Consider the following 16494-nt stretch of genomic DNA (forward strand, 5'->3'; position numbering starts at 1 on the left):
AGGGGCCATATCACCAATTGCAATGAAACTGGGCATGCGACTGCTCAAACTTCATGAAAACACATCAGGAGGTCAAAGAACTCTGTTTGAATTTGAAATTGACCTTCTGTAATTTTGACCAGGGCCGGCTTCAGGGGTCCAAATGGGGAGGGCAAGGGCCATATCACCAAAAGCAATGAAACTGGGCATGCGACTGCTCAAACACCATGGAAACACATCAGGAGCTCAAAGAAATCTGTTCAAATGGAAATTGATCTTCTGAAATTTCAACCAGGGCCGGATTTAGGAGTGAAAATGGGAGGGCAGGGCCATATCACCAATTGCAATGAAACTGGGCATGCGACTGCTCAAACTTCATGAAAACACATCAGGTGCTCAAAGAACTCTGTTTGAATTTGAAATTGACCTTCTAAAATTTTGACCAGGGCCGGATTCAGGGGTCTAAATGGGGAGAGCAAGGGCCATATCACCAATTGCAATGAAACTGGGCATGCGACTGCTCAAACACCATGGAAACACATCAGGAGCTCAAAGAAATCTGTTCAAATGGAAATTGATCTTCTGAAATTTCAACCAGGGCCGGATTTAGGAGTGAAAATGGGGAGGGCAGGGGCCATATCACCAATTGCAATGAAACTGGGCATGCGACTGCTTAAACTTCATGAAAACACATCAGGAGCACAAAGAACTCTGTTTGAATTTGAAATTGACCTTCTGTAATTTTGACCAGGGCCGGCTTCAGGGGTCCAAATGGGAGGCAAGGGCCATATCACCAAAAGCAATGAAACTGAGCATGCGACTGCTCAAACACCATGGAAACACATCAGGAGCTCAAAGAAATCCGTTTCAAATGGAAATTGATCTTCTGAAATTTCAACCAGGGCTGGATTTAGGAGTGAAAATGGGGAAGGCAGTGCCATATCACCAATTGCAATGAAACAGGGCATGCGACTGCCCAAACTTCATGAAAATACATCAGGTGCTCAAAGAATTCTGCTCGAACTTCAAATTGTCTTTCCGAAATTTTGACCAGGACCGGCTTCAGGGGTCCAAATGGGAGAGCAAAGGCCATATCACCAATAGAAATAAAACTGGGCAGTGGGCATGCGACTGCTCAAACTTCATGAAAACAAATCAGGATCTCAAAGAACTCTGTTTGAATTTGAAATTGACCTTCTGAAATTTCAACCAGGGCCGGATTCAGGGGTTAAAATATGGAGAGCGGGCTGTTCAAACATCATGAAAACACATAAGGAGCTCAAAGTATTCTGATTGAACTTGAAACTGCTCTGATACAAATTTCAGGAATTTCTCCGGAAAATACTCCAGGAATTCCTCTAGAAGTTCCTCCAGGAATTCCTCCGGAAGTTCCTCCAGGAATTCCTCCGGAAGTTCCTCCAGGAATTCCTCCGGAAGTTCCTCCAGGAATTCCTCCGGAAGTTCCTCCAGGAATTCCTCCGGAAGTTCCTCCAGGAATTCCTCCGGAAGTTCCTCCAGGAATTCCTCCGGAAGTTCCTCCAGGAATTCCTCCGGAAGTTCTTCCAGGAATTCCTCCGGTAGTTCCTCCAGGAATTCCTCCAGAAATTTCTTCAGGAATTTCTCTAGAAGCTCCTTCAGGAATATCTCAAGTTCCTCAGGAATTCCTCGGAAGTTCCTCCAGGAATTCCTCCGGAAGTTCCTCCAGGAATTCCTCCGGAAGTTCCTCCAGGAATTCCTCCGGAAGTTCCTCCAGGAATTCCTCCGGAAGTTCCTCCAGGAATTCCTCCGGAAGTTCCTCCAGCAATTCCTCCGGAAGTTCTTTCAGGAATTCCTCCGGAAGTTCTTTCAGGAATTCCTCCGGAAAATCCTCCAGAATTTCTGCCGAAGTTCCTCCGGAAGTTCCTTCAGAAATTCCTTCGGAAATCCCTCCAGGAATTCATTCGGAAATTCCTCCAGGAATTCATTCGGAAGTTCCTCCAGGAAATCTTATAGAAGTTCCTCCGGGAATTCCTCCGGAAGTTCCTCCAGGAATTCCTCCGGAAGATCTTTCAGGAAATCCTCCGGAAAATCCTCCAAGAATTTCTGCCGAAGTTCCTCCGGGAATTCCTCCGGAAGTTCTTTCAGAAATTCATTCGGAAATTCCTCCAGCAATTCTTTCGGAAATTCCTCCAGGAATTCATTCGGAAGTTCCTCCAGGAAATCCTATAGAAGTTTCTCCAGGAATTCATCCGGAAGTTTTGCCGGGAAACCCTACAGAAGTTCCTCCAGGAGGAACTTCCGCAGGAATTCCTGGAGGAACTTCCGGAGGGATTCCTGGAGGAATTTCTGGAGGAATTCCTGGAGGAACTTCCGGAGGAATTCCTGGAGGAACTTCCGGAGGAATTCCTGGAGGAACTTCCGGAGGAATTCCTGGAGAAACTTCCGGAGGAATTCCTGGAGGAACTTCCGGGGGAATTCCTGGAGGAACTTCCGGAGGAATTCCTGGAGGAACTTCCGGAGGAATTCCTGCAGGAACTTTCGAAGGAATTCCTGGAGGAACTTCCGAAGGAATTCCTGAAGAACTTCCGAGGAATTCCTGGAGGAACTTCCGGAGGAATTCCTGGAGGAACTTCCGGAGGAATTCCTGGAGGAACTTCCGGAGGAATTCCTGGAGGAACTTCCGGAGGAATTCCTGGAGTAACTTCCGGAGGAATTCTGGAGGAACTTCCGGAGGAATTCCTGGAGGAACTTCCGAGGAATTCCTGGAGGAACTTCCGAGGAATTCCTGGAGGAACTTCCGGAGGAATTCCTGGAGGAACTTCCGGAGGAATTCCTGGAGGAACTTCCGGAGGAATTCCTGGAGGAACTTCCGGAGGAATTCCTGGAGGAACTTCCAGAGGAATTCCTGGAGGAACTTCCGGAGGAATTCCTGGAGGAACTTCCGGAGGAATTCCTGGAGGAACTTCCGGAGGAATTCCTGGAGGAACTCCTCGGAGGAACTTCCGGAGGAACTTCCTGGAGGAATTTCCGGAGGAACTTCCTGGAGGAATTTCCGGAGGAACTTCCTGGAGGAACTTCCGGAGGAATTCCTGGAGGAACTTCCGGAGGAATTCCTGGAGGAACTTCCGGAGGAATTCCTGGAGGAACTTCCGGAGGAATTCCTGGAGGAACTTCCGGAGGAATTCCTGGAGGAACTTCCGGAGGAATTCCTGGAGGAACTTCCGGAGGAATTCCTGGAGGAACTTCCGGAGGAATTCCTGGAGGAACTTCCGGAGGAATTCCTGGAGGAACTTCCGGAGGAATTCCTGGAGGAACTTCCGGGAGAATTCCTGGAGGAACTTCCGGAGGAATTCCTGGAGGAACTTCCGGAGGAATTCCTGGAGGAACTTCCGGGAGAATTCCTGGAGGAACTTCCGGAGGAATTCCTGGAGGAACTTCCGGAGGAATTCCTGGAGGAACTTCCGGAGGAATTCCTGGAGGAACTTCCGGAGGAATTCCTGGAGGAACTTCCGGAGGAATTCCTGGAGGAACTTCCGGAGGAATTCCTGGAGGAACTTCCTGGAGAAACTTCCGGAGGAATTCCTGGAGGAACTTCCGGAGGAATTCCTGGAGGAACTTCCGGAGGAATTCCTGGAGGAACTTCCGGAGGAATTCCTGGAGGAACTTCCGGAGGAATTCCTGGAGGAACTTCCGGAGGAATTCCTGGAGGAACTTCCGGAGGAATTCCTGGAGGAACTTCCGGAGGAATTCCTGGAGGAACTTCCGGAGGAATTCCTGGAGGAACTTCCGAGGAATTCCTGGAGGAACTTTCGGAGGAATTCCTGGAGGAACTTCCGGAGGAATTCCTGGAGGAACTTCCGGAGGAATTCCTGGAGGAACTTCCGGAGGAATTCCTGGAGGAACTTCCGGAGGAATTCCTGGAGGAACTTCCGGAGGAATTCCTGGAGGAACTTCCGGAGGAATTCCTGGAGGAACTTCCGGAGGAATTCCTGGAGGGACTTCCGGAGGAATTCCTGGAGGAACTTCCGGAGGAATTCCTGGAGGAACTTCCGGAGGAATTCCTGGAGGAACTTCCGGAGGAATTCCTGGAGGAACTTCCGGAGGAATTCCTCGAGGAACTTCCGGAGGAACTTCCGGAGGAATTCCTGGAGGAACTTCCAGAGGAATTCCTGGAGGAATTTCCGAATGAATTCCTGGAGGAATTTCCGAATGAATTCCTGGAGGGATTTCCGAAAGAATTTCTGAAGGAACTTCCGGAGGAACTTCGGCAGAAATTCTTGGAGGATTTTCCGGAGGATTTCCTGAAAGAACTTCCGGAGGAATTGCTGGAGGAACTTCCGGAGGAATTCCAAGAGGAACTTCCGGAGGAATTCCTGGAGGAACTTCCGGATGAATTCCTGGAGGAACTTCCGGAGGATTTCCTGGAGGAACTTCCGGGGAAATTCCTGGAGGAACTTCCGGAGAAATTCCTGGAGGAACTTTTGGAGGAACTTCCGGAGGAACTTCTGGACGAATTCCTGGAGTGTTTTCCGGAGAAATTCCTGAAATTTGTATCAGAGCAGTTTCAAGTTCAATCAGAATACTTTGAGCTCCTGATGTGTTTTCATGATGTTTAAGCAGTCCACTCTCCATATTTTCACCCCTGAATCCGGCCCTGGTTGAAATTTCAGAAGGTCAATTTCAAATTCAAACAGAGTTCTTTGAGATCCTGATGTGTTTTCATGAAGTTTGAGCAGTCGCATGCCCACTGCCCAGTTTTATTTCTATTGGTATATGGCCTTTGCTCTCCCCAGTTGGACCCCTGAAGCCGGTCCTGGTCAAAATTTCGGAAAGACAATTTGAAGTTCGAGCAGAATTCTTTGAGCTCCTGATGTGTTTTCATGGTGTTTGAGCAGTCGCATGCCCTGTTTCATTGCAATTGGTGATATGGCCCCTGCCCTCCCCATTTCCACTCCTAAATCCGGCCCTGGTTGAAATTTCAGAAGATCAATTTCCATTTGAAACAGATTTCTTTTAGCTCCTGATGTGTTTCCATGGTGTTTGAGCAGTCGCATGCCCAGTTTCATTGCTTTTGGTGATATGGTCCTTGCTCTTCCCATTTGGGCCCCTGAATCCGGCCCTGATCAAAATTTCAGAAGGTCAATTTCAAATTCAAACAGAGTTCTTTGTGCTCCTGATGTGTTTTCATGAAGTTTGAGCAGTCGCATGCCCTGTTTCATTGCAATTGGTGATATGGCCCCTGCCCTCCCCATTTTCACTCCTAAATCCGGCCCTGGTTGAAATTTCAGAAGATCAATTTCCATTTGAAACAAATTTCTTTGAGCTCCTGATGTGTTTCCATGGTGTTTGAGCAGTCGCATGCCCAGTTCCATTGCTTTTGGTGATATGGCCCTTGCTCTCCCCATTTGGACCCCTCAAGCCGGCCCTGGTCAAAATTACAGAAGGTCAATTTCAAATTAAAACAGAATTCTTTGAGCTCCTGATGTGTTTTCATGAAGTTTGAGCAGTCGCATGCCCAGTTTCATTGCAATTGGTGATATGGCCCCTGGTCACCCCCATTTCGACCCCTAAATCCGGCCCTGATAAGAATTTCAGAAAGTCAATTTCAATTGAAAATTAAATATTTAAAACTCCTGATTTTTAAATTTGTACAGCCGCATGCTCATGCAAATTTCATTGTAATTGAATTTTTAGCCCATACTCTACCATTGTAACCCCTGCATGCGGCCCTGAATTCAGTCAATCCTGCCCTACTCAAATGGTGAAAACATCGGAATCGACTAAAAATCTTTACAAATATCTTTTTGGGTTGGTTTGATGGGTGATTTGATAAATTTTGGGCATGAACACGTCCAGAATATTGAAGAGATGTTTGAATTATAGAAAAAACATCCCCGCGCACACTTATTTTTAGCAATAACTCGGACCTGAACAAAAAATTTTATTTGAAAATGTATCAGAGCAAAAATATAGCTATTCCCATTGAGCACAAACGAAACCGCGAGGAATTCCAACGATCAGGTGCTGAATGCGAGCCATTTGAAAAAAATCCGTTCGTCCCGGGTCTTAGAGGGTTAAGGTCATTTGACATGAAGGGCATTTGAGCATGAGCATGATTGACCGCCCACGGTTGCTACTCCGTTATTGCCAGGTCAGCTGTAATTACACAGAGAACCAACAGATGAAGTTTGGGACTAACATTAAGCATATGCGGTATTTCGGAAAATTTCGTTTCAGGTGGTTCGAAACGAAATTCCGCGGAATTTCGCGGAATTTGGGCATGGCGAAATCTGATTTATTGATTTCGTTTCGTTTCGTAAAATTACAAAAATTTCGCTTGAAAAAACTAGCTTATAACGAAATTGAACGGAATTCCGCGGAATTTCGAAACAAATTTAGACTTAAACCATACTGTCTCGCACAGTCATGCATTATCAAAAATTTTGGCTGCGCCGCTGAACAAAATCATAAAGATGTTTTCAAAACATAATGTTATACATTTTTTTTTCTACTACAAAATCCCATTCTGAGTCAACAAATATGTATTAAGATTTCTTCTATAAAACGTCTTCGGTGTTTCGTTAGAAATGTACAACAGAAAACGAAAAATATCTTTAAGTATTCTATCCCATTTTTACCCTTCTTACACCCTAAGAAGGGTATAAAGATCGCTTGAAAAACCGACTTTTTATCCGAGGCTCGGAGACCCAAGTCGTATATACCAATCAACTCAGCTCGACGAACTGAGCACATGTATGTATGTGTGTGTGTGTGTGTGTGTGCGTGTGTGCGTATGTGTGTGCGTTACAAAAATCTCACATCAAGATCTCAGCCGTCCGTGGACCGATTTGCACGATTTTAACACTAAACGAAAGCTATGACTTTGTCATTGTACGAGTTCAATTTTTTTTGCAATCGGACATTTGGTTCCAGAGATATGTGAGAAATACGAACATGAAGTGCATTTTCAGAAAACTAACAAAATAATGTCACATGAATATCTCAGCCGTCTGTAAACCAATTTGCATGATTTTATCTTTAAACGAAAGCTATGACTTTGCCATTGAACCCATTGTATTTTGTTTTTGCAATTAGACATTGGGTTCCGGAGATATCTCTGAAATACGAACATAAAGCATTAGACGTATCAACTTCACACATTGGTAAAATATGTCCCATCAAGATCTCAGTCGTCCTTGGACCGATTTGTGCGATTTTATCTTTAAACGAAAGCTATGTTTTTGTCATTGGACCCATTCATTTTTTTCTGCAATTGGAAATTCGGTTTCAGAGATATCTGTGAAATACGAATATGAGACATATTTTCAGACTACTAATGAAGAATTGTCACACCAATATCTCAGCCGTCTATAACCCGATTTGAACTCTTTTAGGCTTAAACAGAAGCTGTAATATTGCCATTTAAGGCGGCAAATCAAATCTGCAGTCTTCTTGTATTTTTTAAAAATTGTTAAATTTCCAGAAATATCCCTTTTTTTATTTTGAAATCGTTAAAAGCATGATAATATCAGTTATTTTACATTCAATTGAAATTGTAATATGCACTGGGCACACACAACCATTCAAAAGTGTAAGAAGGGTTGCGTTCACTGTAGGTGGATTAAGTCGGGTTTTTTAAAGTGATCCGACTCAATATTTTAGACGTCAGTCTCAGAGTGTAAATGTAATCAGATATGAATCAGATCAGTACAACTTTGTCAAAGAGGAATCATGAGGCTCATGTAAAGTGATTCAGAGCGCCTCTTTTTTATTAAGGGGCCAACTTCTTCACCTCTTATGCCTCAAACCACATTTCAGCGCATGGCTAAGCATCGTTTAAAAGTTAAGGAGGTTCTAAGAAAAACATTAAACGAAGCACATTTTGTGTTGGATTGATTTGAACCAAGGTTTTCGTCTTCGAGTTTTCAAAATCAGTTCGTTTACAATAAATATTTAGTCGCTTACCAAGGTGGCTTCACATGAATTATCTTTTCAACAAACCAAAGATTCCTTTTCCGTGGCGCTAACGGAGATACAGAGCATTCCAATTGAATGTAAGGGCGTAACCGGCTCATAGCAGCTGTTTCTTGCACTCAATTGAAGTCGGTTGAGGATGAAAATTCAACAACAATTTTTGCATGCCTCATATGCACAAACACATATACAAGAACATAAAGACAATAGGTTGGTTCCTCGAGTTTATTATATATAAGACTATGGGTTTCCGAGCCTCCTACAAAAAGGTTGTATTTGGAAGGAAATGGTAGCCTTTTGGTATAACTTTTTGTATGAGAAAGGAAACAATATTTCTTTGTACCTGGCAACCGTTGCCGTAAAAACTTTGCGATCACATTTCTGAAATGCAATCTGAAAGACAAACTGGTGGAAATAAGTATAAAGACAAGGTCGATTTTCATACAAAAATGGCCATGTTGGGAGGTCAATATCTCGATTCTTAGCGATTCGATTGGGCTGATTTTTTGCCAGCAAGCTAAAAATGACTTGAATTTTTTTTTCAAAAATTCAATGTCATGGGCTACCTAATATTATTACCAAATGGATTCACCAGATGCTTAAAAACCGACATCTCTACTCGACATTACGTCAAGCAACGATTAGGAAATTAAGTGTCTGCGGATGCCCTAAAGGGGGAGTATTATCTCCACTTTTGTGGAATCTCGTTGCAGATACGCTATTGAGGTTACTCAATAATGGCGGTTTTCCTACCTATGGATTTGCCGACGACTATCTTACATTGATAGTGGGTTTGTGCATTACTACCTTATTCGACCTGATGCAAAATGCTCTTCATCTTTTTGGTTCTGAAATCAATGTAACTGATCAAGTAAAGTACGTGGGTCTAATTTTGGATTCAAAACTTTCCTGGACTCCTAACATTGAGTTCAGAATCAAAAAGGCGTGTATGGCTTTCGGCCAATGCCGACGAACCTTTGGTAAAACTTGGGGTCTTGAACCCAAATATATCAAATGGATTTACAAAACAGTTGTACGACCAATTTTGGCTTATGGATGTCTTGTGTGGTGGCAAAAGGGGGAAGTGAGGACAATTCAGTCTAAATTAGGCCATCTTCAAAGGATGTGCCTAATGGCAATGACTGGTGCGTTCTCTTCAACTCCCACGGCTGCTCTCGAAGTTCTCTTCGACGTGGCCCCACTACACATACATCTCAAAAAAGAAGCATTTTCTTGTACTTACCGACTATGGGTACTCGGTTTTATGGAAGAGAATCCTGTAAACCGCAGTTCTACACACACTTCGTTGTTACCGCTTATGGTTAATTGGGACAAAATTTTCCTTGCTCCAAGTGATCTCACACACGTTAGTAGTTTTCCTTATAGGACATTTTCAACACAATTCCCCTCGCGGGATGAGTGGACATCTGGCTATTTGGAGAGAAGTATGTCGGACAGCATTGTTTGTTACACTGACGGCTCCCTCCTCGAAGGTAGAGCAGGTGCAAGCGTCTATTCGCGTGAGCTGAGATTGGAACAGTCACACTCACTGGGTACACACTGCACTGTCTTTCAAGCGGAATTATTTGCCATCATGTGTGGAGTGCAATCTGCACTGCAGCAACGCATTATGGGCAAAGTAATATACTTCTGTTCAGATAGCTAAGCAGCTATTAAAGCTCTCGCCTCGGCCAACTCAAGGTCGAAGTTAGTAATCGCATGTCGAACTCAAATTGAGGAACTGAATTCAGTTAATACTTTACCTGGCCATTCTTCCATAGCTGGAAACGAATTGGCTGATGAGTTAGTTCGTAATGGAGCATCGCATGACTTTATTGGTCCTGAGCCAGCTATTCCAATATCCAAGTGTTGGGTGAAGCTTTTGATCAACTCTTGGGCTGTCACTCAGCACAAATGGCATTGGAGTAGTCTGGATTCATATCATCAAACAATTGTACAATTGTACATCCGGGAGCCATCTCCGGTAGTAGCAAGCTATCTAGCTAATCTGTCTAAACAGAATTGCAGTGTCTTAGTCAAGGCCTTGACAGGTCACTGTCGACTGAACTATCACATGGCAAATATTCAACGCGTTGAATCATCTGTTTGTGATAGTTGTGAATCCGATTATGGAACTTCTTATCATCTAATATGTAACTGCCCAGTCTATGCACAATTGCGCTTCCAAATATTTGGTAAACACTTACTTAGTGAAATTGACTTCAGAAACCTGAACCTTCAGAGTATTTTGTTGTTCATAACCCGTTGTGGTAAGGAGTTATAAGCTCTTGTACGCTTATGCGTTATATGCCCTCTTCAAGGGCCCTTTTCCAAACATTCCCTTTGTTCTCCCATCCACATTCCTTTCCTTTTTGTTCACTTCCTTTTCCGTCAGGTGTGTGATGAAAAAGGCTGTGAAGGCGATGGCACAAATCTCCCAAATTGAGGTGAACGTGCCCCTGGAGCCGACTTTCTGATATCTGATACCTGATGGGTTTCCGAGCCTCCTACAAAAAGGTTGTATTTGGAAGGAAATGGTAGCCTTTTGGTATAACTTTTTGTATGAGAAAGGAAACAATATTTCTTTGTACCTGGCAACCGTTGCCGTAAAAACTTTGCGATCACATTTCTGAAATGCAATCTGAAAGACAAACTGGTGGAAATAAGTATAAAGACAAGCTCGATTTTCATACAAAAATGGCCATGTTGGGAGGTCAATATCTCGATTCTTAGCGATTCGATTGGGCTGATTTTTTGCCAGCAAGCTAAAAATGACTTGAATTTTTTTTCAAAAATTCAATGAAAGTAACATTCATGCATATTTTGTGCTTATGCGCGTTTCTGTAGGAAATAATTATGGAGAGCCATAAAGTGGTGTCTTTATAATTATTTCCAAACTTGGAGGTTAAAATTAATAGAAATCTTTGAAATGCACTCAAAGATCAAAAGTTCAAGTTAAAAACAGGTGTTTAGTAAAATTCGAGATTTCGATCCTCAAACATGATAAAAATGTATGAAAATCATGCTAGTCTTTATACTTATTTCCGGCGGTATATCTTTTTGCATTTTTAAAAGAAGCAGAGGATTCGTCTAGCGAGCAAATGTGTGCTATTAACAATTCTCTATTTGCGCATATTATATTCTCATATACTGGTTTTGATGTAGCTCAATACCGAAAAACCACGCTGATAAATGAATATGAAGTATGCTTCAGCATAATCACATAAGTCTTAAATGAAATAAGGTTTTAAATAGGATTTAAATCAGAAAAAATCCCACATTTCCTATATTTTTATATATATATATATATATATACTTACTGATATAAAGCTGACCTGATATAAAATTGATCAGATTCGGGAGCACCCACTCCACGATAGCGATGAATTCCTTTGAAAGCGGCACAAATGCTGGTATATTGTTTTGTCGCCAATGGTAAACGGGAACACGGCGAGTTATCACAGACTGCTTCTTCTGTTACCAAAATTCAATTGGTCGCAAAGCAAATATTAGACTTTGAGAAAATGAAATCAGAATTGCGTACATAATGTAAAATCAATTCAATAAATATTCCGCGGAAAAAAATTAAAATTTCGTTTCGTTTCGAAAAATTTCGAATTAAATGGACGTTAATTTCGTATCGTTTCGAAGTCTCGAAAGTAAATATATATTTCGTTTCGTTTCGTTTCGTTTCGAATCAACACAGACATTTTAAATTTCGTTTCGTTTCGTTTCGTTAGGAAAAAGTGTCTTATCGCATACCCTTAACTAACATCATCTTCAATGTGTAAGAACTGGTGACCCAAAAATAAGCAATACCAGCGCCGGCCGTGTCCGAATGCAGGTCAATTGAGGAATGGGTAGGAGAATGTTGACATGATTCTCGCTTTGATAGAAGCCGACGAGTCATCTGCACTTCCACGAGAAATCACTGGGATGTTGGATATATGGGGTAGGGAGTGTGGCAGGGTTAGTTTTGGTAAACGGTATGCCGTGTATAGCGTGTAGTTTGATCGATAAAAACAAAACTAATAATCTAAATTTAAGGCCGCACTGCGCAGAACAAAATTTCGGTGACCGGCCGATCGTTCTGCTCACCGTACAAAGCAGAACACAATTTTGATGACCGGCTGTGCGTTCTGCTTAATGAAGAAAACATGGACGCGATTTGCGATCGTTCTACGTCCTACAAAACACGAACAAACCTGCACTGATTGTTTCACTTTCTTATTAATTTAACCACTTGCACAATAGAACCGGACATTAAGATAATCGCGCCATCATTTTATGTCCAATACAAAGCACAAAAAAACTGATTGTTTCATTTTCTTATAGTTGTATCTCACCAGCACTGCAGATTCGGACATTTCGATAACCGCGCGGTTGTATTGCGTCCAACACGAAAAAGCTTGCGCTCGCATGTTACATCGAGAAAATTCAAAAAAAAAATAATAATAAATAAAAGAGTGGAGATCATGTGTGTCCAATTTATCCTATTATATGATGTGAATAATAAAAATATAATAGAAAGACAAGTAGGGGAACGGTTTGCCAATTCAGCCCATAGCTCCTACTTCCATCCCATCAAAAACAAAACAATGGAAAGGAATTTGGCCACGAGTACGCTGGCTCCTTCCCCTCTCTTATTAACTGTATAATAAAATGATATTGATTGTATATATCACAAAGAACCATGGCTCCGTAAAGTGTTATACACGCCTGAGCCTACCAAATAAACGAACTTGGAAAAAAAAAAAAAAAGGAATTTGGCTTGTTTATTATTTTTGTAATTTTTTTCAGCAGTGAGCAAGCATGTTGACAAAAAGAAGCGACGAATTTGGTGCCGTATTTCTTTGTTTAGCGATGAGATTAATATATGTACAGTGAGATGGAGATCGGAACACTTCCCCTACATGTTCTGAAAATATTATTCAAGTAGTTAACCCGGCAGACGTTGTCCTGCTCCTGCATAGTAGGCGAGAATGCGCTTTATTAACCGCCGATGCAAATTGCCCATCAAATCCCTAATTTAGTAAACCCGTTGGAAACTACTTTTCTTTAAAAATTCAAAATGACATAAAATGTGGAATGTTCGTTATCTCATACCCTTGGCTATTTTTATAGATTCATGTTAAAAAGTTAAAACTAAATGGCTTTGTTTTGATGTTTTGAGGGTTCGCCTCAGGCGACCCATCTTGCCCCGTCCTATTCTATATTTAGATTTGCTTTTCTCCGTGAAATTAGCACCAGCGGATAAGTTTTTGAAACAATATCAATAAAATCCTGAATCAAATAAAAATAAAAATGAAAAAAAATAAAAATTACTCGGAAAATCCTAAGTGTCATTTCTCAGGATAACCGTTGCAAAACAGGTACACAGATCATATGACTTGACGAAAGTACCTCATTTTTAGTTAGATGATTAGTGTATGTAAACTTTGTATTGGTTTGTGGTATTGAACATGAATAAAAAAGGATCTGGCTTACCGAAGTTTTGATACCTACTCCTATAAATATTTTTTAAGTGTCAAACCTGAGTCATTCGTTCGATCTCGAGACATCCTTATGCCCAGCTTCGATGTTAAATCACCTTCGTGATGAAACAACTTCGCAAGTCGCGTGGATGAAATGGGTTCCCTCTAACAATTTTTCGAGCTGCGATGTTGGTTGAATTATTCCGATGGAATGGCAAACAAACAGCACAGCATCCGCTTATCACAAATATTATCTTAAAATAAGTGCACTGAAAAAACTTGAATTTCCGTTGGTTTTGCCTTTCTCGTATACTAAGTATACGGAAAGGCTATAGAACTGCTCCAAAACCGAACTTTTTATAGAAGGCTCGGAGACCCATAGTGTTATATACCAATCGACTCAGCTCGACGAATTGAGGTGATGTCTGTATGTGTGTATGTATGTGTGTGTGTGTGTGTATGTGTACAAAAATGTGAGACACGTTTTTGGGTATTTAGCATTATCCGATTTGCTCGCAACAAGTTGCATTCGACGCGGAATGCAGTCCCATTGGTTCCTATTTAAAATTAGATTGATCGAACTTTGCGTTTCGGAGTTATGGCCAAAAAACTGTTTTAACGTGCAAAAAAAAAGCAAAACGACCTATCCCGGATTTGAACTCGTGATCTCCAGATCATGAAGGTTACTACACCACAGCACCATAGATACACATAACATGTGACATGATATATTTAAACATAAACCATCGAATTGCCAAACTTCAGACAATGTCATAACTCTTCTCATATCTTGTTGCTATCCTGTATGTACTAAGGAAAGCACAAATACCGTATATATATATAGTAAATGGGTACTCCACATACAGCAATTTCAAAAAGCATCGTGCTTTTTTCAACGCTCTCCCGTACGAATGCGCCTGAGAGAAGGAATGGCAATGTGCCGTCGCACAGTGGCGTGCCCTCATACAAATGCCAGACTAAACCTACGATTGCGCTTAAAATTTAACCAAACAGTAATTTTGTAACACTGAATTAATTTTAAAATTTAAATAGTTATCCGACATATGCTATCCAAAGAGCAGCGTTTCCATTCTAACCTTGAAACAGTTAATTTTCCGCTTTGGCGCAGCAAGGCGCAATTGATCAAACTAACAACAACCGTTAAGAAGACAAAATATGTGTCGCAATGCATGATATCAGATCTTTCCGAATCTTCCCGAAAAAATTTAATTTACCCATTCATTTTTGTTTGGAAGATACTTTACAGCATCAACTTGAACTAAAAGCCACCATAAATTGAATTTACAAACAATTCAAGGAATTAGCTCATTGACTAAATGTGCAAAATGAAAATAATATCAGCTTTACGAAAAAACGTTTTCTTTTAGGTTTTGGTCGGGTCTCCTCCACTGTGCATCGGTCGGCTTTACCATCGTAACCAAGATGTTGTGTTCATCTTTATCGGCAAGCCGTGCTTCTGCTCTATTTTTAGCACGGATAGAAGTAAATACCGGTGCGCTGTTTACTAAAAATGAACACTCCTTCATACATCGAGTTCATTCAAAATGAATTTCGGCCAAATAATGAACCTATGCACTGGCTCATGAGGCAAGAAAGCACATAATATTATAGATCATCTTGACATCTGGCGCTCGTCGTAAGAACCACGAAAAAAGTGTTGCCGCCGATTTGCTTGAGAAGCATATTAAGGGGCCGTACACATATTACGTAATCACCTATGGGGGAGGGGGGTCGGTCAATATCTTACGCTCCATATAAATAAAAAATCATTTGTATGAAAAAAAATCTTACAAGGGGTGAGGGGGGGTCGAAAAACCCAGAAAAATTGCTTACGTAATAAGTGTACGACCCCTAAGGGGGTGCGTGTTTCTTGCGTTGTCCATAGTTGTAGTTATAATATAAGTTGTAGTATAGGAAAGAAACATGCTGCAGCAAAAAGTATTAGTTCTAGACCAATATTTGAATAGGACGTAACAGCCAAAATTAATTCTTTCTGATTCTTCGTCTATAGATTTATATGTGGAGGAAGAATCAGAAGGAATAAACTTTGGCTGTTGCGCCCTTTAAAATGTTGATCTAGAGTTATTCAAAGACGTGTTAGAATGCAGCTATTCCCAACAAATGGATAAACATTTGATGTTCAATTAAATTAGATAAATTTTTATTTCCATTCTAAATAACTGATTTAATGTTGCACTCATTTCCATGCTACAAATTTGTGCATGTAAATAGATTTATAGAACTACAACACATTTTTATCTATGGAATTATTTACAAAACTTCTTTTTTGTACTAAAAAACTTTTGATGAGAGGCTCGTAGACCAACAGTGTTATAATAACAAACGATTAAGTTCGAAGAGAGCTGCAAGTCTTTATAATAAAGGCACGAAAAAATAATGAAAATATGCATATTCAAAGACTCGAACTAATAATCGATATTGGAACTGTAACGTCTAGCAAGAAAGTAAAGCAAATGGAATTCGACGCCATATACATATTAAATGAGTGCGACCTTTCTGGCACAAAACCTGCACATTTAAGTTCAAGTAGATGGTAATAAATTGACCTCCGTGTTGAACAACATAGAGTTATAGGTTGTTGTATATTTACATTGTAATGTTCGAATTCATATTATTAATCGAAAAAAAAATACAACAACGAGAATCGAACGTCTACCCGCGGAGTGAGAGCCCTCCTTACACGCCTTTCGGACATTCCAACTTCTTGGTAACGTATTGAACGAAGTGTAACAGGTTAAGCGTTCTGGAGATTCAATTATTCTTCATCAACATGTATGAGACAGCATTCATCACAGATTCCCCGTCAAAATACTAGATGACCATTTCTAATGGTCCTAATTAACAGTTGTAAACAAATTGAGTCAGTAATGTATTCACTTGCTTTTGCATCTAACCTTACCGGTCAATTTAAATCATCACTAGTTTTTTCGATTTAAAAAAAATATTTCAGTGCAAAACGTCCAATCTGCATTATCGACGCTATATCCCAGATCTGCAGTGTCGACTTTTTGCCGCTTGACAGTCCAATCTGAAATTTATCAAAACA

Source organism: Armigeres subalbatus, chromosome 1 (genome assembly GCF_024139115.2).
Source record: "Armigeres subalbatus isolate Guangzhou_Male chromosome 1, GZ_Asu_2, whole genome shotgun sequence".
NCBI lineage: Eukaryota > Metazoa > Arthropoda > Insecta > Diptera > Culicidae > Armigeres > Armigeres subalbatus.